The sequence below is a fragment of the Lepidochelys kempii genome, chromosome 1 (genome assembly GCF_965140265.1).
Source record: "Lepidochelys kempii isolate rLepKem1 chromosome 1, rLepKem1.hap2, whole genome shotgun sequence".
NCBI lineage: Eukaryota > Metazoa > Chordata > Testudines > Cheloniidae > Lepidochelys > Lepidochelys kempii.
The window spans coordinates 60390957-60418380 of NC_133256.1; the positions used below are offsets into that span (position 1 = coordinate 60390957).

General features: G+C 41.7%; 1 protein-coding gene across 15 annotated transcripts in view; it reads left to right on the forward strand.

Moving 5' to 3' along the window:
* The first annotated feature begins 10682 nt into the window (after nucleotides 1–10682).
* ENOX1 (ecto-NOX disulfide-thiol exchanger 1) overlaps nucleotides 10683–27424 on the forward strand; it is a 503910-nt gene continuing 487168 nt past the window's right edge. For 8 of the 15 annotated variants that reach the window (XM_073345273.1, XM_073345245.1, XM_073345325.1 and 5 more), the window contains exon 1: nucleotides 10863–11559. The gene's annotated coding sequence lies outside the window, so the exon portion shown is untranslated. Of the gene's footprint in view, nucleotides 10785–10853; nucleotides 11560–25535; nucleotides 25555–27424 lie in introns of those variants that run through there. The other 7 variants (XR_012159112.1, XM_073345365.1, XM_073345396.1 and 4 more) reach the window with 6 other exon arrangements.

Genomic DNA, 27424 nt, shown 5'->3' on the forward strand with positions numbered 1-27424 from the left:
TGTGTATCTACTTCACTAGGCTGTCAATTTTAATTGGACAGAAATCTTCAGCAGTTCAGTTCACACCAGTTTAATTCAGAATTCCTGTTGTTACTTCATCCCTATATTCCACTTAAATAGAAGTGTTGTAAGAGTAGTGATGTTAACCCCAGTGTCCTGACATAATTCCAACTCAGGTACTTACGATCTGCCTACATAAATTATGCCTTCAGTTTCATCTCAGTACTTCATTTCCTTCCCTAATGTATTGTATGGAGTTGCTCTGCATTGTTAAAGAGCTGCTTTCCAACCCAGAGATGGCTGCATTTTAGTGGTTTGAGAACTGATCTCTATAAATTCCAGAGAAATTACTTAGTGTAAGGGGACTGTTGCCCCCTTACTAACATTCAGTGTTTTAAGTGCTAGCTCCCAGTACTAAGAAGGGGGAAGGGTCGATGGGGAATCAAGACCCTGAGACTGACAGCCCCCAGGAACAATGGGAAGAGGCCAATGCTCCAGGTCAGCCTGAATGACAGGGCGGGCAGGCTGATCAGGGAGTCAGGAGGCCAGGGAGGTCCCGTCCTCCTTGTGAGCTGGACTTGCCTGGGTCAGACACAGTGGAGCCGAGCTAAGGAGAAAGCAGGGGCCCAAGCTGAGCTGGGGAGCAGAGCTGGGCCAGATCCAGAGGGAGCAGACCCTGTCCTGGGAGCAGAGCTGCAGCCCCAAAGCCAGAGGCACAGCCCAGAGAGAGCAGACTTGCCCCAGGAAGAAAGCTGTAGCAACCAGAGCCAGAAGGGCCAGAGAAGCAGCCCAGAGAGCTGGAGGCAGAGCAGCAGTACTGAGACAGAGGGGTGGAGCTGGGGCGGGAGCAGTCTGGAGCTGGGTGCGGTGAGCAGCTGGGGAGTGCGAGGGGGACCCTGGGCAGCAGGCCCAGCACAGGGAGATACCTCAGGCAAGAGGCTCTGCAGGCCAGGCTTGGATCGTAGCCCCGACAGGGCAGGGGTGACACTGGGAAGAAGGTCCCTACCACTTAGAGCCTGAGAGCATGTGGCCACCACCAGAGCAAGTGTCCAACCCACAGCATCCCTGCAGCACAGCCTGGGCCTGAGAAGGCGGCCTGGGACTTACAAGGAACAGACTGTGAACTGCCCTGGTATTCCAGAGACACTGTTTGTGATGTTCCCTGCCACAGAGCGGGTTGATGTGTTTCCTTTAACCTTTCCCATTTTTCCTTATGCTTTTTAAAATTAATTGTTGATTAAATAACTTGCATTTGCTTTAACTTGTATGTAATGGTCAGTGGGTCAGAGAAGTGCCCAGTGCAGAGAGAGTATTCCAGAGTGGGGACACCCTAGTTCCTGTGCTAGGTGACCACAGCAGGGTTGGGGTTGAGCCCCCCAGGAATCCTGGGCCCAGCCTTGTTGGGGTTACGAGGACTCTGCCAGACAGGAGAGTGGAAGGGGAGTCCTCAAGGGCAGGGACACCACTGGGTAAAGGAAGTAGGAGCGAGAACTCAGATCCTTTCGCTAGCCCACTTCACAAGGGTAGTACAGAAGCCAGGAAAGTTCCCCACAATAGCAGGACTATTCCCCCACTTACATTAGCAAATGTTTGCTATGTGTTGTGAGATCCTTGGATGAAAGGAACTGTAGAACCACAACATATTATTTGTCTCTGACATCAAACAAGGGAGCTAATTATCAATCTTGCCTACCTGTTTTGGTGGGCTGCGAATTTTTTGTTTTGGTTGGTGATTATTGTTGTTTGTTTTTGTTTTGTTTGTAGCTATGCTACAAGCAGGGTTAAAAAGGAGTTTGACTTGGCAGACAAGACCCCCCCCTATAAAAGATAGTGGAAATCAATTATGGTTTCAGTTTTAGATGATGGAGCACAGGACAATACGATCCACCCTGCTCAAATAGAATTCCTGCCTATTTGCAAATCGTAAGGATGCCATGTGTCCCAGGCAGAAATCATGTGAACTGAAGGTTTGTTGTTTTAAAAGAAATAATAACATTGTATTTTGTTTCAATTTTACATACTGTTATGGCTTGCAGGACCATTGTATTGCAGTGATGTCACTGCAAAAACCAGCATAACAGTGAATATTCTTGTGGACTACTCAGAAAGATCTTCACATGCAAGGTAGGCCAGGAGAAATCTTTGACTTGGAGACAGTAATAACCCTACAGTGGGCTACACTTGACAATCTTCCCTGTAGGTCTGTGAAAGGGGTGGGTAATCACCTGAAGAAGGAAGGAGAAAGGTCTTCTGATTGATGGGTTGCAAAATACTGTGGCAGTGCTCCCTGACTGCAATGGCTAGAAATGGAAGGATTCCATTGGGTAGAGAATGTTATGCCCAACTAATAGTCCCCAAGAGGAGACTGGATTCCTTTAGATTCCTGACCCATGTTTTTATGGATTCCTACTGGCCTAAAAAATAAAAATGTATAAAAGGTCAAATCCTGACTCTATACAATTGTATTACCTCCAGATACCTAGTTTGGTCTATGTTTATTTTTAAAAAGGTTAGAGGTAGCTGGAGAGGGGTATTTTCAGAAGCATTCAGCATTTATACAACTCTGCTTACAAAACACTCAGCATTGGGTTAACTCCGCTTCCATTGACTTCAAAGTGAGAAAGGCTTTTGAAAACCCCACCCTTTAATATTACCTCTGTTACCAGATAGTACAGTGAGGGATGCCTAGAACTATATGTAATGATAAAGAGGATTATTCATTCCCTTCCAGAATCCTGCTCTGAGTGAATTATAAATGAAATAAAATCCATATTACAAAATTGGCAGAGATAATAAAATACAACCGGAATTCAGGGATCAGCAGAAAAGAGACAGCACAAAGGTCAAAACAGCAATCTTCTCTTTCAAAAGAGCTCTTACTACACAATGAGGAGAAGATTTTGCAAGGTACAAATGGCAGTTAGGTACCTAATTCCCAGTACATTTCAATGAGAGTTAGGCACCTAATTGTCATTCGTGCTTTGGAAAATTTATCACCTAGTCAAGTAGAGGACATCAGTTAACAGAAGGTATATTGATATGGTAAAATAGCTAAGCAGCACATTGCAAAAAATATTAATGTTGTTATTATCTGCATTGGCTTTCTTTCTGTATTTAGTTTACTTACTATTTCCTCATAGATTGCTTTTGTATTTTGTCCTTGGGAAATACTGAATAGCGTCTCTTAATACCAAAACATATAGCTTGATGCAGCACCTGACTCACCTGAGTAATCTTTACTCTTGTGATGAGCCTACTTGAAATCATCAGGACTCCAATGGAACTACTTGCATGTGTGAGAATTACCCATGTGAATAAGGGCTTTCAGGATTAGGCCCAAATCCTGTCAAATGTTTTCTGTTTTTTCCAAGTGTAAGTCTTCAAAGGTGGGAAGGAAGGAGAACAAAACTTGTTGTTTTTCCTTTCTAATGGTGACTGGAAGATTAAACACCAGATGTGAGGCTAGTCACAATGCAGAACAGTCCTCAGAACTGACAGCATTAGCTTTTGTATCCAGTCGTACAGCAACGATGCAATTCTTAGCACACAGTACATGGAGAACTGTCAGCTCTGTAGCAATCCAATTAAGTTACATGGTTTCTGAACCTAGATGATTTGAGGAAGTTTAAAACAGAGAGCTAGCGCTGCGCTGGCTCAGCTGTTGTGCCAATTATCTGGTGGGATGTTTGTGTAGCTCCGGCTGCTATAGTATTTTCAGAGCACGAGAAGGGCGAACACATTTCAGGGTTAATTATGAATTAGCATTATTGTTTATTTAATTATTTATTAAATAAGATGTCTAATATGTATTTTAAAGAGACACTGGCACCATCTGACAAATGGGACAAGTGAGCGCATTCTACATTTTTCAAAAGGATCATTGAAAAATTGAATAAAAAAGTACCTCACTGATAGTTAAAGTTTAAAGTAGCATTAGTTCCTGTGGAGTCCCTTCTGGAATGGGTGCTCCATGGGAAAAGCAGCATGACTCTTGACAGAACTATGCCGTTTCTATTCTATTCCATCTGTTTTTTTGTTTTTTAATCAAGGCCATCAGCATAGTATTTGAAGTAAGATAAGAGTAAGAGCAGCAACATGGAAGGGCAGCCTCTTCATGGAGCTACCTTTTACCTCTTTACAATAGAGGGCTCTTTTCTTCATAGATTGGCACAGGGAACAGGAAGCCATGGCCTCTGCCCACTCTGAGCTCCCCCCCAGATTTTCCCTTCCATGCAGGGAGCAGTTTCCTGGAAGCTCAGCCTTGCAGTTAGCTACTCCCCTCCTGCACCAGTCAGTCCTCTTTCTGCAGGTTTCTTCACTGGAGAAGGCGAATAGCTCTCCTTTATTTATCAGTTTGAATTATAGCCTCTTGGGATACATGTGCAATATTAAAAAGAAATACATCTCTGATAACTAAGGTCAACAAAAGCAATCTACCTACCCCACCCCCCAAGGCATCTAAATATGCTGTATCCAGCTCCAGCTCAGTTGTATGTCTGAGAAAAGAGATGGACCTGACATCACATTCTAAATGTCAGGAGTCCAGCCCTGTTGGTCTAGTATGGGAAAGGTAAATTCCAGTCAACAGCTGTCTAGTTAATGCATTCTGCTATCACTATCCCAGGATGAAATCCTGACCCTATTAATGTCACTGACAAAACTCCCATTAACTTCACTGGGGATGGGATTTCACTGGGGACAGATATTTAATCTAGGAACAGTTATTATCTTGAGCACCTCAGCTGATCTCAGCTGCCACTTCATTACATAGGGAGAAAGGGCATCATCTGCGGATCCAGCAGCACCTGCACAACCTTGAGTATGCTACTGCCCGGGGGCTATATTTCAGAAAAGTTGTACTGCAGTAGTAATGTGAAATTTACAAAATGAAGTAAAAAGTAAATAACAGAACGATAGCTCTGCTTGTTGACTAGCTAGTTCCCATCCTAATTCTGCTTTGCATTAGGGTGTAAATCCCAAGTAACTCCACATTTACACAGCGCAAGTGAGAACACAGTTTATTCTTGTGTGCTTAGGAAGTGCCTAATGAAGTGCCCAACTCTAATGAAAAATGGAGTCCTCTACTGATTTCATGCAATGCAACTAGTTTAGTGCAAGGTTTCCCACAGAGTTCTACCAATGTGCTTGAGTTCTGCTACACAAAAGTCCTCAGGTGGTTTGGTCTTCAATACTTATTCAGTCTTGGGCTTCTCTGAATAGAATGCCAATGTGGTGCTGGTTTCACTGGTGGTTTTTGCAGTGGTTGAAGTGAACTGGCTGAAAAGTACATTGACCCATCCACCCTCCATACTATCCCTTTCCAACATCCATCCTTCTCTCTCTGTGGGCCAGGAAAACTCTTTTCCCCATGAGAAGAGCTTATACTTTTTTCTTAATATTTTGTTTCTAGGATGAATTTGGAGGAAGAGGGTGGATTTCTTTTAGCGTGGATAAGCAATATAAATGCAAATATATGGCAGTTGTTATAGGAATAAGGACCCCAATGATTTGTACAGAGGAAAGCGTGAGAAAGGGATGAGAAGAAACACACAAATCTGATGCTATTTAAGTCACTGGCAAAACTCCCATGGGAGCAGAGTCAGGCCAGAAAGAAAGAAAGGAGTGAGAAGTGTTTTTGATGAATTTCATGCCCCATTTTCTTTTGTGTTTGTTATTTTTCTTAATCTCTTTCATGTACATTTGGAAGTTTTATGCATCATCGTAACAGAGTGAGCACATGAGGGGGCTGTTTTTTGGTTGCTGGTTAGTAATCTGAATAATCAAAGCACATAAGCCAATCAGAGCAGAAGGATTATAGTAGGTGGAATAGTGATATCTGCATATTCACAATACAGTTATTGGAAAAATCACTGTACAATAATCATACAATGCCCTGCAATCTGATTGGCTGTTAGTCATTATTAGCCAATCAGAGTTCAGGGATTCAAATAGCATATGGCTCTTGAGAGCTAACCAAACAGTAATAGTATAAATCAGATACCAAGAACCAGAGTGCAGGGATCTAAGTGGAAGAAAACAGCTTGGTTATGCCTCTGTAAGTGTATAGCATCCCTGCCTTCTGATTGGTTGAGACAGTTCCATTCCAGTGTAATGTATCATATTGTGTATATTAATGTTTCAGCTTTACAGTTCCATTTCCATTAGGGGAAGATTGCCTATGAGCCTCTTAGTGGATAAATAGGAATTTACAGCTTTCAAAAAATCTCTTAAAGCTTGCAGTATCCAAAGAAGAAGGAATTACATATGACTATTTTTGAAGCTTTAAAAGTCCAGAGGGCCTAACTGTGCCCTTAGCTGTGTCTGTGCAATTCCTATTGAAATCAGGTGATGTAGCGCATGCATTTATGAGGGCTGAAATGAGGTCTGGTGGGGTTTTTGGTTTTGTTTATACTATCAGTCACATTTTCTGCTAAAAACAAAACCCCAGACCATGCCTAGGGGAATTCATCTTTCTGACTACAAAGATGCCATCAAAAATAAACTGTTTCCATTTTTAAAAACTTCAGTTATTAAAAAAAAGATTATGATGTCTTCTGGGCAGGGGACATGTCTTCCTGTGTATGTACAGTGTCTAGCGCAGTGGGGCCTTGCTCCTTATCAGGGCCCGTAAGAGCTACGGAAGTACAAATAGCAAAATGCTCAAATGGACTAGTTCTAGTGAAATTCATAACAGATAAAGTCCTTTCTGCTTCTCAGGATGTATACACATGCAAAAAGTGTTCTGTGAGTACAGTTGAGAGAGTATAAGACAATTAAAGGGACAACACTTAATTGCCAAGAAAAAATAATCCTTTAAAAATGTCATCCCTGTAGTCAGATATATTAAACAATTCCAGTGTCATTGGTGAGATTTTATATTAGCTCTGTTTTATATCACTTTCCACTTACATAACTGTCAAATAGAGCTTGTTTATACTGGGTGGAGTCTTTTTGTTTTTATTTTCAAACCAAATATGCAGGAAGATGAAGAAGCAAAATAAACAACAGTAAACAGAGACAAGTGGAGAGTTACTTTCAGAGACTGGGGTTTAGGACCTATTTGTTAATTATGCCCTGATTCTGCAAACACATGCTTAATTTTATGCATGAATAGTCCTGTTTGCGGCAATGTACTTCAGTGGGAGTACCCATGTATATAAAGTTAAGCAAGTGTGTAAGTACTTGCAGTATTGGGATCTATACATTCTGTAACATAATTCAGTAGGTTTGTTCCAGTGTAAATAATATAGGAGTGAGCGTTCAAATTATGACTTGCTTTCACCAGGATTGCATCTGATAGAAATGCCTCCAGCAGCTATTCTTTTATACAGTTATCTGTGTCATTGTCCTATCCAAAACAAAGGCGAAAAATGAACTACAGTGAGAAAATGCAGGGCAGTCATTCCCATCTTTGCATTGGTGTGTGATTATTGTTTGTTTTTTTAGAGTGTAAGTTGTTAGCACTTACCTAAAGCAGTGAATTAGTTTCTATGCTGTGTCCTCTACATGGATGTCCTTGTATTGCTTGTTGTCATTACTCAAACTGAAGCTGTGACACTAACCCTGCCAGCCAGGGAAAAAAGCCACACACAAAGGCAACGCAAGCCAGTACCAGTTTAAATCAGGCAAGCCTAGTGGGGTGGAAATGACTTTTGTTGTATAAAGTATATTTACTGGTAAACACAAAATGATTTGGTAATGTAAATACAAAATTAGCACAACACCTTTGGATATATTGTAGTGATGCTTTAACAAAAGAAGACCTTCAGAAATGAAAGAAAATATAAAACAACAATCCAACAGCTTTCTAGCACTAGAAATTTAGGATGTATCCAATCTATATGAAATGTTTAATATGCTACTTTAATATTCATGTTTGATATGATTACTTTATATATACCAAAGTAATTATCAACCTGAAGTATTCTGAAGCACACTGTAAACTGTTCAACAAAGGCATCACTTTATCCAGCACTAAAATGCAGACACCTCAGCTGTTTGCAGCACATCACAACTCTGCACCACCACTTAGGAAAGGGTTTGAAGAATTCACTTTTCCAATTGAAATTGCAGGATGAATTTAGATTAGCAAACACATTCTGCATGAGCTTAAATCCGTCCACAAAAACTGTATTAACACTTCTGCTCATACTAGGTGTGCTATCTAATTGTTAATAATAGTACTTAGTTCATACAGAGTTCACTTTTCTTCTCTAGAACTCAGATCCTCAAAGATATTATATCTTTGAGCGTCTGAGCCTAGTTTACTAAAGTTCACTACATATGTACATTTGTATAGATAGGATAAAGGAAGCACAGAGAGGTGATGTGACTTGTGCAAAATCATAACAGGTAATGTTAGGAACACGACCCAAGGTTTTCTGACGCTCTGTCTGCTGGATAATACTGCCATAAGCAATCAAGACCTACTGTAGGTTTGTCTCATTGGAAAAAAGCATCTCCAGCAGCAGTGCCCTAATATCATGATTGATAGATTCTAAGGCTAGAAGGGACTATTGTGATCACCTAGTCTGATTTCCTGTGTAACACAAGCTGTAGAATTTTCCCATAATAATACCTACAGCATCTCTTTTAGAAAAACATCCAGTCTTGATTTAAAAATGGTCAGTGATGGAGAATCCACCATGACCCGCGGTAAACTGTTCCAATGGTTAATTACTCTCACTGTCAAAAATGGACACCTTAATTCCAGTCTGAATTTGTCTAGCTTCAACTTCCAGCCATTGGATTGTTATACCGTTCTCTGATAGACTGAAAAGTGTATTATTGAATGTTTGCTCCCTAGGGAGATACTTATAGACCAGGGGGTCCCAAACTTGGTTCGCGGCTTGTTCAGGTTAAGCCACTGGCAGATGCTTTGTTTACCAGAGCGTCCACAGGTACGGCCACTCACAACTCCCATTGGCGGGAACGGCGAACCATGGCCACTGGGAGCTGCGAGGGGCTGTACCTGCAGACTTTCAGCGGCCCGCCAGGGGCTTACCCTGAACAAGCCACAAAACAAGTTTGAGAACTCCTGTTACAGACTGTGATCAAGTCTCCCCTTAACCTTGTTAAGCTAAATAGATTAAGCTCTTTGTGTACGTCTACACTGCAATAAAATACCTGCAGCTGGCTTGTGTCAGCTGACTTGGCCTAGGGCTAAAGGCCTAAAAATCTGAAGTGAAACATTCAAGATTGGGCTGGAGCCTGGGCCCCTGTGATGAACGTCCCCAAGCCTAAGCTTGAGACCAGGCTCTAGCCCAATGCCTACACTGCAATTTTATAGCCCTGCAGCCCAAGTCCTGAGAGTGCAAGTCAGCTGGCACGGGCCAGCCACCAGTGTTTTACTGCAGTGCAGACATACCCTTTGAGTCTATCACTATAAGGCACTTTTTAAATCATTCTCAGTGCTCGCCTCTGAACCCTCTCCAATGTATCAACATCCTTCTTGAATTGTGGGCCAAATACAGAGGTAAAATACATGTCCAACAGGAGCAGAGAGATTATGTTAAGGATATTGATTTAGACTCCATACTAACTCAAGGGGTCAGAGTGCCTCTAACATTACTTCCTGTAGCACCCCTATTCTCCTTGGAAGATTCCTAAAGAATTACTGACCCAGTCAAACTGGGCATAAATTTGGGAAACTGAACAGGACAATAAAGTGGTTGCAGATGTAAACCGTTCACAAGTGTTCTTTAGCACTGGCTTGTGTGTAAACTCCCGAGGCCCTAGGATGCCCGATAAAATGAGCAGAAATAAGGGTTATATTTTTGCTTTGACAGCTGACTTGTCCCCCTCACCCCTTCCTCCCTGTTGAAGGTAGCAGTGTGGGGAACCTCCTACATCTGCTGCTCTATAATTCACTGTATAATTGACCCTGTAACTCAGCAAACAGAATTCAGTGCCCCCTTTCCTGGAAGCTAATGCAACAGAACCTTTCAGGGAGTGAAATGGGGTGGATATAGTTTAATCAACATCCCCCCTCCTCACAAGAGTAAACTAAAGTGGCAACCTGCTGCCCAGCATTCAACACAATAGGGCGCACAGGGAGGCTCTGGGCATCAGCTAGGAATGAGCCTAGGTCTCTTTATTTAAAGCACTCTTGTCCCTTCTGTCCTTCTCCCCCAGAGCTCTTGGCTGAGGGCTAAGTCCCTTTGTGTCCCCACCCCCTACAAGCATCCCCTCCTATTCACTGGCTGCCAGTTTGCCACGGCTCCTTTCAAGGTCGCAGTGGCGTCTGTAGGTGACAGATTCACCACTTGCTGCCCCGAGGAGCTGCAGCCGCTGCCCCTAGCCTGCTGCATCCCCGTGCGCGGCCCTGGCACGGCGGCAGCTGCCTGCTGCTGCTGCCCAGGCGGATCTGTGCGCTCCCTGCCCCCGCACCAGCCGCCAACCCCCCCCCTCTCCCCAGCACACCTGCTTTCCCCGTTGTCTACGGTTTTCCTAAGCGGGGGAATTTTCCCTCACTCCCTTGCCGCATCCCTCACACTCGCGCGCACCCCCAGCCCGGCACTGACACACACACACACGTTTTGGATCAGAGGCGGCTGTTTCTCCAGCGCCCCTAAGCCGGCTCCGCTCGCTGCCGCTGCCCCGCGCCGCCGCCGCCGCCGCCGCTCGCCGGGGCTTCCCGCCGCCACGGGGCGTCCTCCGCCCGCAGCGCTGCAGGCTCCGGCGGCCGGGCTCGCGCTCTGCCCGGGACAGGGGTGGGGGCTGCGCGGCGCCGGCCGAGGGGGAAGGGGCCGCGCCGCGCCCCGGCAGCTCCGCACGGCCAGCAGGTAGGGAGCGTAGGGGCGGGCGGCGGCGGCGGCGGGAGCAGCATCCCCCGGGCTGTGCCGCTTCCCGCGGCTGCCTGGTCCCCCCGCCCGGCGGGGGGGAAGCGCTGCCGTGCGGGGGCGGGCGCGGGGGCCGGGCAGAGGGGCTCGCCGCTCCCCCGCTTTCCAGCGCCCATCCGCAGCTGCTGCCGGCTCTGCCTCCTACCACCCCCGGCAGCCTCCACGCCGGCATCCCTCTGGGTGCGTGTCCCTTCCTCAGCAGCGCCCTGGCCGCCGCCGCCTCCCCTCCCCCTCGGCAAGCCCAGCCGCTGGTCCCCGGGGAGTCAGAAAGTTTGTTCGCCTCTCCGGGGGGGGGGGGGGGGGGGAAGCATTTTTCTTTTGGCAGCCGCAGGGCCGGGCTGGTGCCTCCCAGGCTGCTGCTGGCACCGGGAGTGGGGGTGGGGGAGCTGCGACCCCCTCCCCCCCAACTCCCGGGCCGGGCTCATTCCTCCTCCCCTCCCCACCCAACCTGTCTGGGCATCCCCACCTCGCACGCGTGGTGCCGACAGCGCGCAGGGCCCCTGCGGCCCCACGCCTCCTGCCCACCCACCCTGTAGGTCGGGCCCCCGGGGCTCCCTCTTGCTGATTGGCTGGAGGGGCAAACTCTTCCCAGCCCTCCAGCCTGGGGAGCCTGCGCTGAGGAGCAGCATCACTGGACCCTGGGTGAAGCCATCCCTGGAAAGTCTCTCTCTGCAGTTTCCAGGACAGTTTGGTTGTAACTAAAGAGCAACTGTACTAGGTGACTGGTTTTCTTTTTTTTCTTGGTCCCTTGGGTGATTACTTAAGACAGGTTTCAGAGTAGCAGCCGCGTTAGTCTGTATCCTCAAAAAGAAGAGGAGGACTTGTGGCACCTTAGAGACTAATAAATTTATTTGAGCAGGAAAGCTTATACTCAGATAAATTTGTTAGTCTCTAAGGTGCCACAAGTCCTCCTTTTCTTTCTACTTAAGACAGGTTTTGCTGAAGTTGGAAATGACACGACATGGGTGTGCGGCCAGTCAGGGGCAGAGAGACCCTTAGGTAGCTCTTAAACAATATCGCTTGTGGTAGAGTATTCTGCCTCTTGGCAAGGGGATGGATTTGGTGAGCTAGGTCTTGTCCGTCTCTAATTTCTCTGTTCCTGTTGCGAGGGTTAGTTTATTGTTGTGTGATATGGAGAGAGCTGTCTTGCATGTCACTCTTATTCTTAATTTTAAATGTACATTGGTAATGACTGTCGGGTTCTTTAAGGAGAGGGTAGACATTAGAATAAATTCAACTCTGGGCTGAGGAGAGAAGGATCTCTGAGATCATCCCTATGATTTGTGTATTTTATATGCTGTATTACTTTTAATATCAGAAGTTCCATTGTACTATGTCAAAGCTTTGATGTATTTTGGAACATACCTCGTTCATTTTCTCTCAAATTTTAATGCAACAAAAAGGTAATATGTATGGATAAATTAAAAAAAAATGGAAAGGCCTTCGAAATACTATGTGTTGTGTAGGATGTGAAATTTCAGGTGTGCATGATAGAGGTACAGCTACTCCATAGGTTTTATTTAAAATCTTTCTTTGAGGCTATATCTGTGCATACATATATTCATCTGTCACTTTATTTCTAAGTATGATAGGCTCTGAATCCATCATGTTCTGATGATGCCATCACAGGCACCAACATTGTCTGGCAGTAACAATCTTTTTAATTCCTTGTTTAGGAAGCTTTGATAGTGTAAAAATATGTGACATTTTTACTGTTAGAATTGTTGTTTGCAATTTTAGATACAGTATCCTGCATTATCTTTTGTTATACTGGACACAGGAGCAACCTTACTTAGACTTCTATGTATCACGCTAAGCAATAATTGTTACATAGATAAACGGAAACCCCAACATGAGTACGATCTGAATAGCAAAATTCCCTCCAATCCGAATTATAAACTGTGTGCCTCTCTTGTTCCCACATTCTATTATGTGTAATGTATGCAGAACTTTACAGTGTACAATAATGCCTCCCCTTTCTGCTTTAGAGTTTTGTTCCACTTGGAAAATGATATATGATATTCTTTGACAAGTTATGAAAAAATATAGATATGATTGCAAAAAATGATTGTGTTTGTGTGTGTATTTTAGTCGAGTACTTAAATTAGCCTGTTTTCATTGTCCAGGGATGTTTGAATCTTTTTTCTTTAATAAGTTTTAAAAAGGCTTCAAGAGATTCTTATATTCTCTCTCTCTCTCCATATTTCTCTTAGTCTTTATTTTTCTTATACATAATAAATTAATAAGTGACCTCTGTTAAATTTTAGAAAGCATTATTGCCAGGCAAACTGGGCAATAGATCATGAAATCAGACAATAGTATTTTGTTCCCTAGCAACCACCTACTGTGAAAAGAAAACAAAACGATGGTGGATGCTTCCAAATCATGATAGTCATCGATCGAAACCCTAAAGCAGGTGCAGAACTACAAGTGAGACTTGCTCCTGTTCATTTTCTTTTAAGCTGCTTTTTAAATATTCCACTTTAGCAAAAAAGGGATTTACTTTGTTTTGCAATTAAACAATTAAAATTTCACTCAAATGCTTGTAGCTTGACAGTTCTGCATGTTAGAATAAAAGGACAGAAGACTGGTAATAACTGGAGTTTTTGCAAATAACAATTCTAAATAGTTTTTAAAATATTTTTATCGCTGGTTTTTATAATAAAATATTACTAGACCTGTAAAAATCTGACTTAAATCTATTTATTACCCACTGTAACTACTGTGCAATATTTGTTGGATATTATAGGAATGAAAAAGAAGTATAGCATGTGCTCTGTCCACTGTATTTATTACAATTTAACATTTCTTTAAGTGACAGAAAGTCTAGTAAGTAAAACCTGTGTTGCCTCAAGGTCTTTTGGCCCATTGAAATCAATGGATAAACTGCCACAGTGGGTGCTAAACTATTATTCTTATAAAAGTTATTTTGATAATGCAATAATACCCCTAATTTAAGACTATAAACACTGAAATGAAATCTTGACACGGGGCCATATTTTAATCTTAAATGCACTACATGCATTGCCGTCTACCTGAAAAAATCCATTATTGCATGTTGTAAATCTAACCCAGTATCTGTGCTGCTTGCCTATCAGTTTACAACTTTTTAATAAGCCTTAGTGCTCAAAATTCTGGTGGTGATATTGAACTATGGTAACAAAGGGAGTTGTATAGTTTAATGTGATGAGGAGTTTGTGCATTATACTTCTTGCTCCTGTCCCCCTGTAGTAGAATGTTACTCTGAGTGGCCTCTTCCTGGGTGCCCCCTTGTGGCCTCAAGACCATCCTGCAAGCAGCCCCTCACTTCAGTTTCCCCTCTTAGTTCCTCAATAACCCCTCCAAATAGTTTTTACAAATCCAATAGCTGCTCTCCTTAGGGTTCAGTTTGAAATGTTCAAAAAATAAACTCAGAAGTCTCCCTCCAGCCTTAAACTGGGCACAGCTCCCAAGTTCTCTGCTGCCTCAGCATCTTCCCTGCTTTACAAGGCTATTCTCAGCCTTCCCCTCTCCCAGTTGTGTGCTCCTGCTTTCTTTTGAGTGTTTGTTCATCCATTCTCACAGGCCTTCCCAGTTATCTCACTCCCCAAGTATCGTTTTTTTCTGCTGGAGCCTACTCATTTCCAGCAGCCTATATAGATATATCTTTTCTGCTTCTGGGAGTGAGCCTCCCAGCCCAGCTCTACAGACTTGGGGCTTATGCTAGCCCAAGCTCCAGCCCAGCTCAAGTTCCAATGTCTACACAGTTATTTTAGGCACACTAGCATGAGTCTGACAACTTGGCTGGGAGACTCAGTCCCAGATACAGTGTAGACATATCCTATATTTTACTCTGTTCTCCCTGAGATCTCTCTCTGCAGGGCCAGCAGCTGGGCTTCTTCCTGCTGCTCTTATAGGGTAATCAGGTTATTCCTTCTCAATTGTGCCTCCTGGTTGGCTGGCCCCAGGCCTCTAGCTCATAAGGGACAAGACACCCTGTTAAATTTACAGAAAGTTCTTCATATAGCTTTACGTATCGGTCTTCTGTAATATAAATAGACTATGTTGTGAAGTGGTTAATTGTCTTATTCACTCCCAAACTGGTTTCAGATTTGAATCAAGTGAAATAGAAGTACTTACTACATTCAAGAGAGTTAAAACATCTTGTATTTGCAATCTATAAAATCACAAGGAAGATTTGATACTTGGGAGAGCATCAAACTTTGATCACATATGCATTATTAAACAGCAACATTTTGTGTTTGGTATGGGAACTGGATACCCTGAGAGCCTTCTGGGGGTTCACAATGTTTTCTAAAGGATCCAATATGCTGTCATATATGATTGATTGATATCACATACAGGTGTGTTCCTAGCTCATTTAAGACTGTAAAATACACACACACAATTTGAATAAAAATGATTGAAGTTGAGTGGTGAGAGAATATTCTAAATCTGTCAAGTACCAGTGAGTAGCTGTTTTCATATATACATTTCAAAATGCACATTTTAGTAGTGTAGCAGGTGTGCACAATTTGGTGTATAGCAGATTAATCTGGTTTTGGTAGCCTGCATGATTCTGTAGCAAATAATAATTTCTTCAGTATTTTTCTAAAGTGGCACTCCTGAATCTAGAACCTTACAACCAGGTGGTTGACAGACTAGTCTCACCATGTCTTAGAATAGTGACAACAATCCCACGTCCCCTCCCTTTTCTACCCCCTGCAAGTTTACAGAAAGTAGATGAAGAAAAAAGAAAAGAGAAATATGTTAGAAAATCGAAAAAGGGGGAGAAAGAAAAGCAAAAACAGGGGAAGAGAATAACTCATCAGTTCTGCACATAAACCTAAGGCATTTAGAAGTGATTTTTAAATACTGTCCATGAAACTCCTGTCATGACAACTGCTGTGGTTTTTACTAGTGGTGAATGTAAACTCTTGGATTAAAACTGCTGTGTTGTTAGGGTTTTACTCTTTGCTGCACCATCCCTTTTACGTCCAAAGTGTGCTGCCCTTTCTCCCTCCTGAATTCCATCCCATTCAAGGGGTAACACTCAACAGAATGACCAGATAGCAAGTGTGAAAAATCAGAAGGGGGGGAGAGGCAATGGGGGAGGGTAATAGGTGCCTATGTAAGACAAAGCTCCTAACATCAGGATGGTCCTGATAATATTGGGATGTCTGGTCTCCCTAACACTCAGTCTGGCCCACTTCATATAAAAGTGTTCAGCATGCATTAATTAAGAATTTGACATTTTTGTTCCCCAGTGGCCCCTTTTCTGTCTGTGAAATGATGGGCCTGACTAGTTGTCACGGTTTCACAGGTCTGGAGCTCTGGAACAGCCCTCCTTGAGGGTTGCACTCTCTATCGGAGGTAAGTCCCTTGGCTTCACTGTCTCCTGGGACCGAACCTCAAAGCCTTCAGCGCCCCTGCATCATGCCATGAGCTCCCCTCAGAGAGTCCATTCGAACTGGGCACCGGGGAAGGCTTGCATGACCAAAGGGAGCAATGCACCCCGACTTCCTTTGACTGGAGTGACTCTCGAGGCAACGTTGTAAAAGCAGAAGGGATTTTTAACTGTCTGGAACACAGTGTAGAAATTTCTTAGGTCAGCATAGAGAATGGAAAAGAAACAGCAAAGTCCATCTGGGTGGGTACTGAGCCCAGAGTCTCTCCTTTCTGTCCTCTTCTGTGTCCTTGCCCCGAAGCGTGTGACCTGCTTCAGCAGCCTACACTGTACTATCCTCCATGGCCCTCAGTTCTTTGTTGTTCTTCCTGGGCAATGACAGTCACATGGTCATTCCCCTTAGCATTTTGTTCTCCTACTGGCCAAAATTGGTGTGCTTCCTGAAGAGGATGGGTCCCAGGGTTGACAGTTGCTGGGTTACGAAATGTCTGGGCCATTGTCTGATCCTAGGCAGCTAGACAACAGTCACACCTGGATCACTACAAAGAATTAACCACCTTATTCCCACCACCTAGTTAAACACGCAGCACATAGAGAAACTGAGGCACACACAATATTCATACAAAATATTATGAAAAAATCCTACTTTGTCACACTAGTGAACTAGCAATGTGTTCATTCCAGGCTTTATCTGAGATTAGTGTGCTGTAACCTTGATTTGTGATTTTCATTAACACATTTTTCTTTAAGAGATGATCACTGTTCATAATAATTTATTGGAAACTTAAATCTAAAATCTTAATGATTGTTGCAAATTTTTCAATTCATTTTAAAAAATAAATAAAAGAAAAAAAGAGGGAGTGGAGTCCCTATCCTGAGATCTAGGAAATGTTCACTAACTTTAAAAAGTAAATCCTACAATAGCAAAAAGCTTAGCAGCCACTGCACACCAAATACCAAAAAACCCCAAAACAACAACCCCCTGCCCCCAGCCAAGCAGTTATAAACTGAAAAGACTGAATATAGACTACCTTCTCCAGTTAGTGACCTCCCAGACATCCTCTGTAAAATCAGGATGCGAGATAATTTTACAGGGTAATAAGATTTAAAACACAGAGGATTCCCCTCTAGGCTAAAATTCAAAGTTACAAAACACAGGAATAAACCTCTCTCTTAGCATAGGGAAAATTCACAAGCTAAAAAAAAAGATAAGCTAACGCATTTCCTTGCTATTACTTACAATTTTTGTAATCTTGGATGCTTATTTCAGGTAGGGTTTTAGGAGATGGTTTTTCCTACCCTGGTCCCTCTCTGTCCAAGAGAGAACACAAAGAGATCACAAACAAAACCTCCCCCCACAGATTTGAAAGGATCTTCTTCCCTTATTGGTCCTTTTGGTCAGGTGCCAACCAGGTTATTTGAGGTTCTTAACCCCTTACAGGTAAAGGAGGGATTTTATGCTACTCATAGCTGTATGTTTATGACAGTATCAATTTAAATTTTCAGTTGCACAAAATTATGGGTTTTGAACTTTTCCCCCCAACTTCTATGTATTTACATTCCCACAGTTGTGGGAAATTATGGGGAGGGTCCCACAATGGGTGGTGGGGGAGGGGGTCAGACCATAATAGTTTAATGACAATAGATGTTGAGATTCAAAAAAGGAAAGATTTATAACTATTAAAACACAAATATCAGCATCACATATCAAAATATAGGAAGTAAATATCCTTAAATCAATCTCTAAGAAGTTCTCAAGCAGCATTTTTTTTCTTACTTTGCCTATCTGTACATTTTCATTATCATCAATGGACATTTTTTTCATTGTTTTTTGTATGTTTGGTGAAATTGACATTTACAGACAGTTCCTGATAATCTAACCCTTCAAAGACTAGTTTTAAGTTTGGCATGCAATGAAATGCTTTGTTGAATTTGGGCTGGAAGCATTTGTATTTTGGGAAAAACATAACCTTTCAAACTAACAATATTTTCATTAATGATCTAGGAGGGGGAGTAAGAAGAACACAAATAATGAGACAACAAAATTGGGGAAAAGTACAAGTTTCGTGTGGGGAAAGTACCTGAAACATACACACTTGATGGGAGGGAGAAACTTGGGAAGCAATAATTGTGGAAGAGAGCTAGGAGTGATATCAGACAGCAAATTATGCATGTGTGCGACATGGTTATAGAAAAAGCCAGTTCACCTTTGAGCTGAATATGCAAGGGCATTGTGTCATAGAGCAAGGAGGTCGTAATCCCTTTCTGTTAGATGCTGCTGTGAGCACACCTGGAATTTCTGGACACATTATTACCAGAAAGCTGTTGACAAATTGGATGGAGCTCAGAGAAGAGCAACAAAAATACTCGGGCCTGAAGGCTTTGGCTTATGAGGAAAAGTTAACAGATACATATAAATAGAGAGAGCGAGGGAGCTTGGCAATAAATAAGGTTAAGAGTGTACAGCTATTTCAAGAGTGTTGATGTAAAGAATAAAAATAATTATTTAACGTGGTACATGGGAGAATTCCTGGGAGTAATGGGATGAAATTAAGAAAAGGGTATCTTTGGCTGAATATCAGGAAAAACCGCTTGACGATAAGTTGTACTAGGCGGTAGAATAGTTAAGGGAATAGTGAAAGCCCCATTGACTGGGACATTTAAAACTAGATGGGGCTAATCACAAATAAATGTTCTGTAGAGAATAATCCTGTATTTTCCAGGTGATGGAGTGGATGATTTAATAGATCTTTTCCATGTGTAAATTTCACTGTTGTAATTTAAGGAGCGGGGGGTGCGGGTTTGGAAATTAGGACACATTTTGCGCATCCTTGACACGGGCTCTCTCTGCCTACAATATTTATATTATGGCAAAGTAATTTCTAGAGTAAGAAGAATTGTTTTGAGCTTTGTAAACATGTATTGTGATCCTATCCTAAGTCATAGGGTCAGACTGAGTTAGAACTTTAATAGGGGACATGCAAGAATCACCTCCAGCAGATGGCATAGGAAATGCTATTGACTTTTCCACTCAATCAGCAACCTGTATGGGTAAGGGACATTGTGCTGCTAGAGCATCCATCTCTTAGTAGCACTGGGGCTGGTTTTATTTCTCAGCGAGGTGGCATTTGGGGCTGTTGCCTCCCTATTCCCGCCTCTGAGCTCACAGTAGCTGTCTCATGTGATCTGGGTGGACTCTGGACAGCTGCTCATTAGTGCCCCTCTGGCTGCCTGCCACACTAGTGGAGGGGAGGAGAGAAAACCTCAGAGAACAGGGTATGCTCTGGATTGGCCTTGCTTGAGCCCCAATGAAGAGAGCATCTAACTCAGCTCCCCTTCTCACGCAGCCTAGGGTAGGAGGAGGAGAAGGAGGAGAACCTGGACAGAAGCCTGCAGCTGAGAAGCTGTGGTGCTAGCTCTCACCATATTTGGTGTTGGTCTTGAAGCCCAGCCCCCTGAAATCATGTTATTACCAGAGAATCTCTTGGTTCATTTAAAAAACAAGCGTTTCTAGCTGTCACGTTTTCAGACAAAGGACTGCAGTGTGACCTGCAAGCATGCAATGACTTGGAACCCCACAGGCTGATAAAATTAACCAGGAGCTTGCCACCTAGAAACAAACCCCATGACTCCTAAATCAATCTCAGGCTGTGCTAGGCTCCAACTCATGATTTTTACATTCTTGGGGTTACCAACGCAGAAGATGGAGGCCAAGAATCAGCAGGCCTACGTGCAAGCCAATTCCACTGAGCTGAGGGAGGTGGGAGATTGGGTAGCTGGGGTTGTTGCAGGGGCTAAGGATGAAATGACTGGGATTGGCAATGCATTGCTGAAGGTAGAGAATCAGTTGGTTGATTGGGGGATGCCTGTGGGGCAATGAGTGGACTGAGTATGAGACATGGAATGGTTGGGTTTGGGTCACAGAGAATTGCAGAGAGTGAAGTTGGGGCAGACTGAGAATGATTGAATGGGAAACAGAGTACAGATTGGTGAAAACAGATCATTGAAGGAGATGGCAGAGAATGTATGGGCTTTAAGAGGACTACTTGTATGTGTTAAAGTTACTGTCACACACAAATGTTTGTAGGATCTGGGCTTACATATTGGGACCCTTTAGAATGACAGAATAAGATTATTATTATTCTGTCTGCCACTCTTCCAAAGAGAAATGATGCCATCAACAACCTTAGCTTCAGTTTGTTAATATTTATGTTGTTTTTGTGTCTTTATTTTTACTTTTAACATAAATGATTCTTTTTTAATTAATAGTACTTTAGCATGGCCTACAGATACTTGTAATATTGCTTTAGCGCACAGCAGATTAGGCTTTAGGTATACTTGATCTCATCAATAGACAACAAGAAACGTGTTCTTGTTAAATATTTGTCCCTGCTCAGTATGATTTTAAAAAAGCCAAATTGTCAAATAAAAATATTTGGTTGCCTAATTTTTTATAAATGCATCTGAGGAAGTGAGCTGTAGCTCACGAAAGCTTATGCTCTAATAAATTGGTTAGTCTCTAAGGTGCCACAAGTACTCCTTTTCTTTTTGCGAATACAGACTAACACGGCTGTTACTCTGAAACCTAAATTTTTATGTAAATTTTAAAGGGGAGCTCAGCTCATAAGTCCCAACAAACAGCGGGAGAAATTTAGATAGGCAGAATGTAATTATTAGAGTTGGAATTTGGCCGGGATATCGGTATTAATGCCCTTTTAAGAAACCAAAGATTCCAAGGGGAATGTGCGAGTAGAGTCAACTTCTTCCAGTCTTAATCCTCATTATCTGATCATTTTTAAAAAGTTCAAGAAAACACACACACAACCATGCGTGTTATGATTTCAATAAAAATCTTACATTTCTATAGTGTCTTATATCCTGTAAGATGCTAAAGTGCTTTACATGTTGTACAGGAATGGTTCATATACAGTTGAAGGGCAGCCACCTTTGGAGTGGAACCATGACAGGTTTAACAGCATACTGCAAATCTATTTAGACATTTCTAATGCACCTATCAGTGTTGTATAGAAAAACTCTGTTGTGGGAAGTGAGGAAGAAATGAAACTATGTATTATCCAACTAAAATTGCTAGCTGAATTTAGGAGGATACAATGTCATTATTTAAATTAGATTGCTCACAACAATCATGCTAACACACTAGTTCTTATGAAAATGTTGTGGGATCTTTAATGATGTCAGACAGTTCTATCTTTTATCTGAAAGTAGCAGAATGTCTCTTAATATTATGCTGGTGTAACAGGATGGTGAAGGCTGCTGTCCTATTGTACTGGTTGGTCTGCATACAAAATAAGAGCTTACTACTGTTACCAGTTAACGGAGTTACCCTCAAGTGGTAGAGGCCTGTGCTTTGGTGCCAGAAGTCCTTGATTTTAATCTCTGCTGATGACGTAAGGTGGAGGTTGTAACATTATTTCAAGACTGACTCAGAGGAAAGAGTTACACTTACTGAGTAAGTAACCCACTTAGTTCATGAGGGTTTTCCTTGGAAGTGTGACCAAACTTAGCTGTGAGACCTTATCAGGTCACAGACTTAGATGGAATAGTTATAAACACATACAAAAAACTTTTACAATCCTGTGCTGCTGGATGAGGATGACAGGCACATATACATAAACTCTCTTGACACATTAACTCGGTGCAGAGATGCAGCATGTTCATGCTTATTCATGCCTCCCTTCTACACAGATGTCTTTTGCAGTCTACATAGTGACAATGTAAACAAAAGGGTGGTCAGCAGTTTTAATGACAGTTTTAAAAACTGGAAATGGTTAAGTACAAAAAAGATGGAAATAAATTCTAATTTCAGATGTTTCTTTAGTTTCTTAAAAATAAGTGCTCCTCTGGCAGATTTCTTCTTGAAAATGAAAGAACATTTTGCCGATTTAGATAATCAGAAAATGCACTTACATTAAAGGTGTGAGGCAGTACCAGGAGTGATGATATGTTTTTTTGGGATATGGTCATTTGCCCTGACCATCTTGGCTGATAGCCATTGATGGACCTATTCTCAATGAATGTATCTAATTCTTTTTTTAACCCAGTTTTAATTTTGGCCTTCACAACGTCCCCTGCCAATGAGTTCCATAGGTTAACTGAGCTTTATGTAAAGTTGTACTTCCCTTTGTTTGTTATAAACGTGTTGCATATTAATTTCATTGGGTGACCCTGGTTCTTTGTGTTATGTGAAGGGATAAATATCCCTTCCTTATTCACTTCCTTCACACCAGTCCTGATTTTATAGACCTCTATCATAGCCCCCCGGCCCTTAGTCATCTCTTTTCCAAGCTGAAAATCCCAGTTTTATTAATCTCTCCTCATATGGAAGCTGTTCCATATCCCTGATATTGCTTAGAAAGTAGAGAGTGGAGTTGTCAACTGTTAGAATGGGTTTGATTTGTTAAAATTTGAAAACTGAAAAATCCTTTAGGCAGATTTAAGCTTTCAAGTCCACTACTAGATGCTGCAAGTGAAGAAACAGAGGGAATGTTGAAAGAAGAACGAAAAGAATCAATATTGACATTAATGCAAGGTGGCTGGCTGAACATGAAAAATGACCTGACAGTGGCGACAAGCCTCCATACCAGGAAAAATGCATTCCTATTTAATGCTATTGATTGTATCTCCTGAAAAGAAAACCACAAAATATTGTGTCCAAGTTTTTGAATAGGTCAACCAAGAACGCTGAGAAAAGCATGAGGTGTTCTTCAAATACTTAGAGAACTGCTCCCCTTCTCCCAAAAAAGAAAAAGAAATGGAGATCTCTTCAAGTGCAATCTTCTTAAACTTCTCACGCTTGGGTGTTCAGGACATTGTTTAAATCTCATAGAACAACAGTCCTAAAGCACATTGTGTATTTCAGTAATTCTTCCACAACCACCATCATCTTCATTGGTGGATGGAAAAAGGACGATTTATGCCCTAGCTTCCCAATGACACTTGTTGGAACCCTCAGGAAGTTGGTCTCTATATTTGATCTAGCTATACCATAAGTGCATATAAATTTGCATAGAGCATGATTCTTGGAGGACTCTGGTCAAAACATTGTACGCATCTTATAGAACAAGGGATTTTACAGAGAATCCAAAATCATCTTCAGTTGCTTTCCTAAATTTTGAGAAAGACTTTGGCAGATTACAGGCTGATGACATCTCAGTCTCAGTGGAAATCTATCTTGATTTAGTTAGTAACCAAAGAATTGGAGCCACACAAGGACAAAATTGAAAAATTATTCGGAGAAGCTGTAGTAGCTTAATTGCGAGATTGGATCCTAAATATAAAGGTCAAAGGTTGAATACAAGAAGTAAACCTGAAATACAGATGATTTGGGCAAAATTCCTTTCTGTCACTTAAAATTGAATATCTAGATTTCCACCCTAAATCTATGTTTGAGGGAAGGTCATAATTCATTGCATCAAATAATGGAAATTTATGGAAGTAAAATCAAGGAAGACAAGACAAGTGACTTCGGATATCTCAGTTTTGAAAAGACCTGCTCTCCTGTCCAGCCACCTCCTTAATTGTGCATTTTATTAGCACATTTGTTCTGATTTGGTTGAAACATTGCATTGGGCTGGGATGCTGGGAAGGTGAGCAAGTTTTTAAAAGTGTATCTGTATATAAGGGTAGATACAAAAGAGTGAGAGGCCTGACTTGATGATAAACTCATGTCTCAGCTGTTGTATTCTTGTATTTACTTATAGAGTTGCAAGCTTTTTATTTTGGACAGTGAGTGAGCATTTTCATGTCTGAGGGATAATCATGTTTACAAAGTGAATTGGATAACGTATTTTGTGTTTAATAAAATCTTTATAGGCTTTTTTTAGGGTGTTGTTTTCTCTCTGACTGTGTACTTGTGGGAAGGGAGAGAGTTGTTTTTTGCAGAAGGGGGTGGATAATGGACCCCATTTTCTACCAACTTAAAATGCACAGTAACATCCACATCATTTGTGAAGAAAGTAGCATTTAGATTAATAAAAATAGCAGACGATATTAGGAGCATCAGGGCAAAAAGACTCCTTTTGCAATGTTTTCTGGACTGTCGTGTGAAACAAATTCGTTCCTGACACATTGATGGAGATTGCCTCCTTTTAGGTATGTATCGGTCAAGTGTTCAGTTAGAATTAAAATCTATAAAGCCAGATTCTGATCCATGCTGGCTTAAATCTGGAGTAACTTCACAGACTACAATGGAGTCTTTCTTGATTTACATCAGAGCAATCGGTCATAAAAGGATATTCAACTATACATTTTCTAAATCTCTGGTCAGTTAGTTACTTAATTCAATGTTGTATTCATTCTGAAGTGAGGTTGGTTAGCTTGGATTTGTGTGTGTGTGAATACCACACAACTAATGCACAGTTGTGGCCTTAACTAATTGTATAATTATCCAGATATATAGTGCTATCATTACCTTGAGTTACAATGTAACTACTGTTATTTTCAGTTGAGAGAAACCCTATTGTTGTAATGAAATAAAGCACATTATTTTGCAGTAAGTATGCAATTAGCTCATATAACCTCTATGCTTATTGAGCCTCGTAGAAGAACCAGGGTGACGTACAGTTATGAGAACAGAGACCTGGTGACTGAGGGGGATAATACTGAAGTTAATATCAAAATTCACAACAGTTGTCAATAAAATGTCTCTAAAGCATCTAACTTACTAGTGCCATGTAAATATTAACAGATAATTATTGTTTCAGTTATTATTATTTCTTTATTTTTAGTATTCTGAAGGATGGAAAGAGTAACAGGATAAAATTGGGTGGATTCCTGTGTTTCTTGAGCACCTTTCTGTGCAGATATTTTAGTAAAAACTGTTATCCACATCAAACAGTATGAAATCTGTTGTCACACACACGGTATCCATTACATGGATCATCGCTTGTGTTGTGCTCCCTGTCAGTACCTGGCCCAGGTTGGGAAAACTAATGATCCAACCAGCAGACCAAATTTGGTGATGAATCCTGGTCACATGCCACTTGAGGCACATTGCATGTACGTTAAGAAGAATAAACTGATGTTCCCGATGCAATTTATTTCTTTTACAATCTTCAGATAAAAGAATACATTTGTTTGAAAAATTAAAGTAAAATTAAGTTTTGTATACACTCTTCTTGCCTCTAGGGTGTGTAGAATGAGAGATATAGTAGCTTTGTATTGTTAATTCTTCACAACAGAAATGCGAAGTCCTTGATGTCTACAGTACAGTATACTTCATTTTAACTGGGGCATGGTAAGCCTTCAGAGAAGACGAGCTTTTTTTCTGAAAAGTATGGGTCAAGTCAAGGAAGGAGTTTCAGAAAGGTAGGAGTTTTAAAAAACATACCTGTCATTCACTTTTCAAAGGCTTTCCTCACACTGTTTTGACCTCATATTATTTCCGAAATAGATAAATTTTCAAACTTTACTTTTTCATTATAGTCTAAGGACTAGAAGTGATTTAAAAGTGGACTTGAAGTTCAGGTCACCATGATTTAGATATTTAAAGATATTATTATGTAAATACTAAAATAGAGAAGCCCCTACAATTAAAATATATACCCATACATTATGTACATATGTAATTTCAATGGGTGTATTACATTACATGCGCCAATTAAACACATGCCTTTTCAAAAGTGTGTGTGGTTCAGATCCCAAAGGCCCTTATGAGGAGAGGGAAGAGTGACTGTCTGGGAGCTACAGAGTAGGAAAGATTATGTAGAGCCTTAAGGCTATGTCTATATTACAAACGAAGGGTGTGATTTTTTTTCCTTCCCCTGCTTGTGTAGACATACTCGTGCTAGCACTCACTGAGCTAACATGAGTATAAATAGCAGTGTAGCTGCATTGGTATGGATAATGTCAGTGGAGGCAGAGTTTAGCTATGTCAAATATGTACCTACTTGTTTCAGGCGGGTTTGTACTCCGCATGGCTAAGCTATGCTTCTGCTGCCGGTACCCATGCTACTGGGGTTACAATGCCATTTTGTACTCATGCTAGTGTATGTGTATGCAAATAGGGAAAATCACACCCCTAGCTTGTAGTGTAGACATAGCCTAAGATTGGTGGGTCTGGCCTGCAGGAAGCACCAGAGGAAAAGCCGCATGGGAAATGTGACACAGGAAGCCAGATGTGGAGGCAGAAGGCTGTCTGTAAAAGAATAGATTTTATCCCTGTGTACTTTGAAAAGTCAGTCAGAGCACCTTGCAGTGTCTAAAGCAAGGGTTCCCAAACTTGGTTTGCAGCTTGTTCAGGGTAAGCCCCTGGTGGGCCGCGAGATGTTTTGTTTATCTGAGCGTCTGCAGGTACGGCCGCTCGCAGCTCCCAGTGGCCACGGTTACAAATACATAGTTAACTGTAAAGGTCACCAATTGCATAGAACTGGTCAAATGTGTCTACCGTTGTGCACAAATTTTGTCAAAGTTGTTTCACTAAAATAGCCATCACTCACAATTATTAGACCAAGTCAGTTCCCTGACAGACATCCCAATTATGGACTTCAACCTGCACTGCACAGGCACTAAGTGTTACATCTATAAGTCTACCTTGACTGCCCCTATACCCCAAGAGCAAAGAGAAACAGAGACCATCATATCCATCATGCAATTTCATCTTATTAGGGGCCACAAAAATCTTAATCACTTACCTTATAATATTACTTGGAGCACGGACTGTTTCTTACTCTGTGTCTGTGCAGGCACTTGGCACAGTCCTGCTTTAATGAGAGCTGTGCATTTTCATGCAATCCTTTCGTTAATTTTTTGGCGAAGTGGCACTTTAGATTGGAACTTTCCAGCTAATGCTTGGGTTTTTTTTTTAGCTAAGAAGACAAACTTTGTTAAGATATTTTTAAATATTTATTGATTACAGTCTTTATTTTCTTATAAGCCTCTTCAGAGTTTTTTGAAGGAAGTTCTCTCTCTCTCTCTCTTTTAAATTGTAACAGCCACTTAATTGGAATGATAAAATGTTCACTGGTGTGTCCCAAATCAGAGCATTCTACCCTGTCAAAAATTCCCTTGAAAACCTTCAGTAAAGCTATTTCATAGAGATTGCTTGGCTAATTGGCTTAACAGTCCATAACCTGTTCTGATAAATTGGCCATTGACAGGTGATAGAAGGATTTATTAGTACTGCACACTATAATAAGTGGTTTGATAACTCTACTTAATGACAGGCCTCCTAATTACA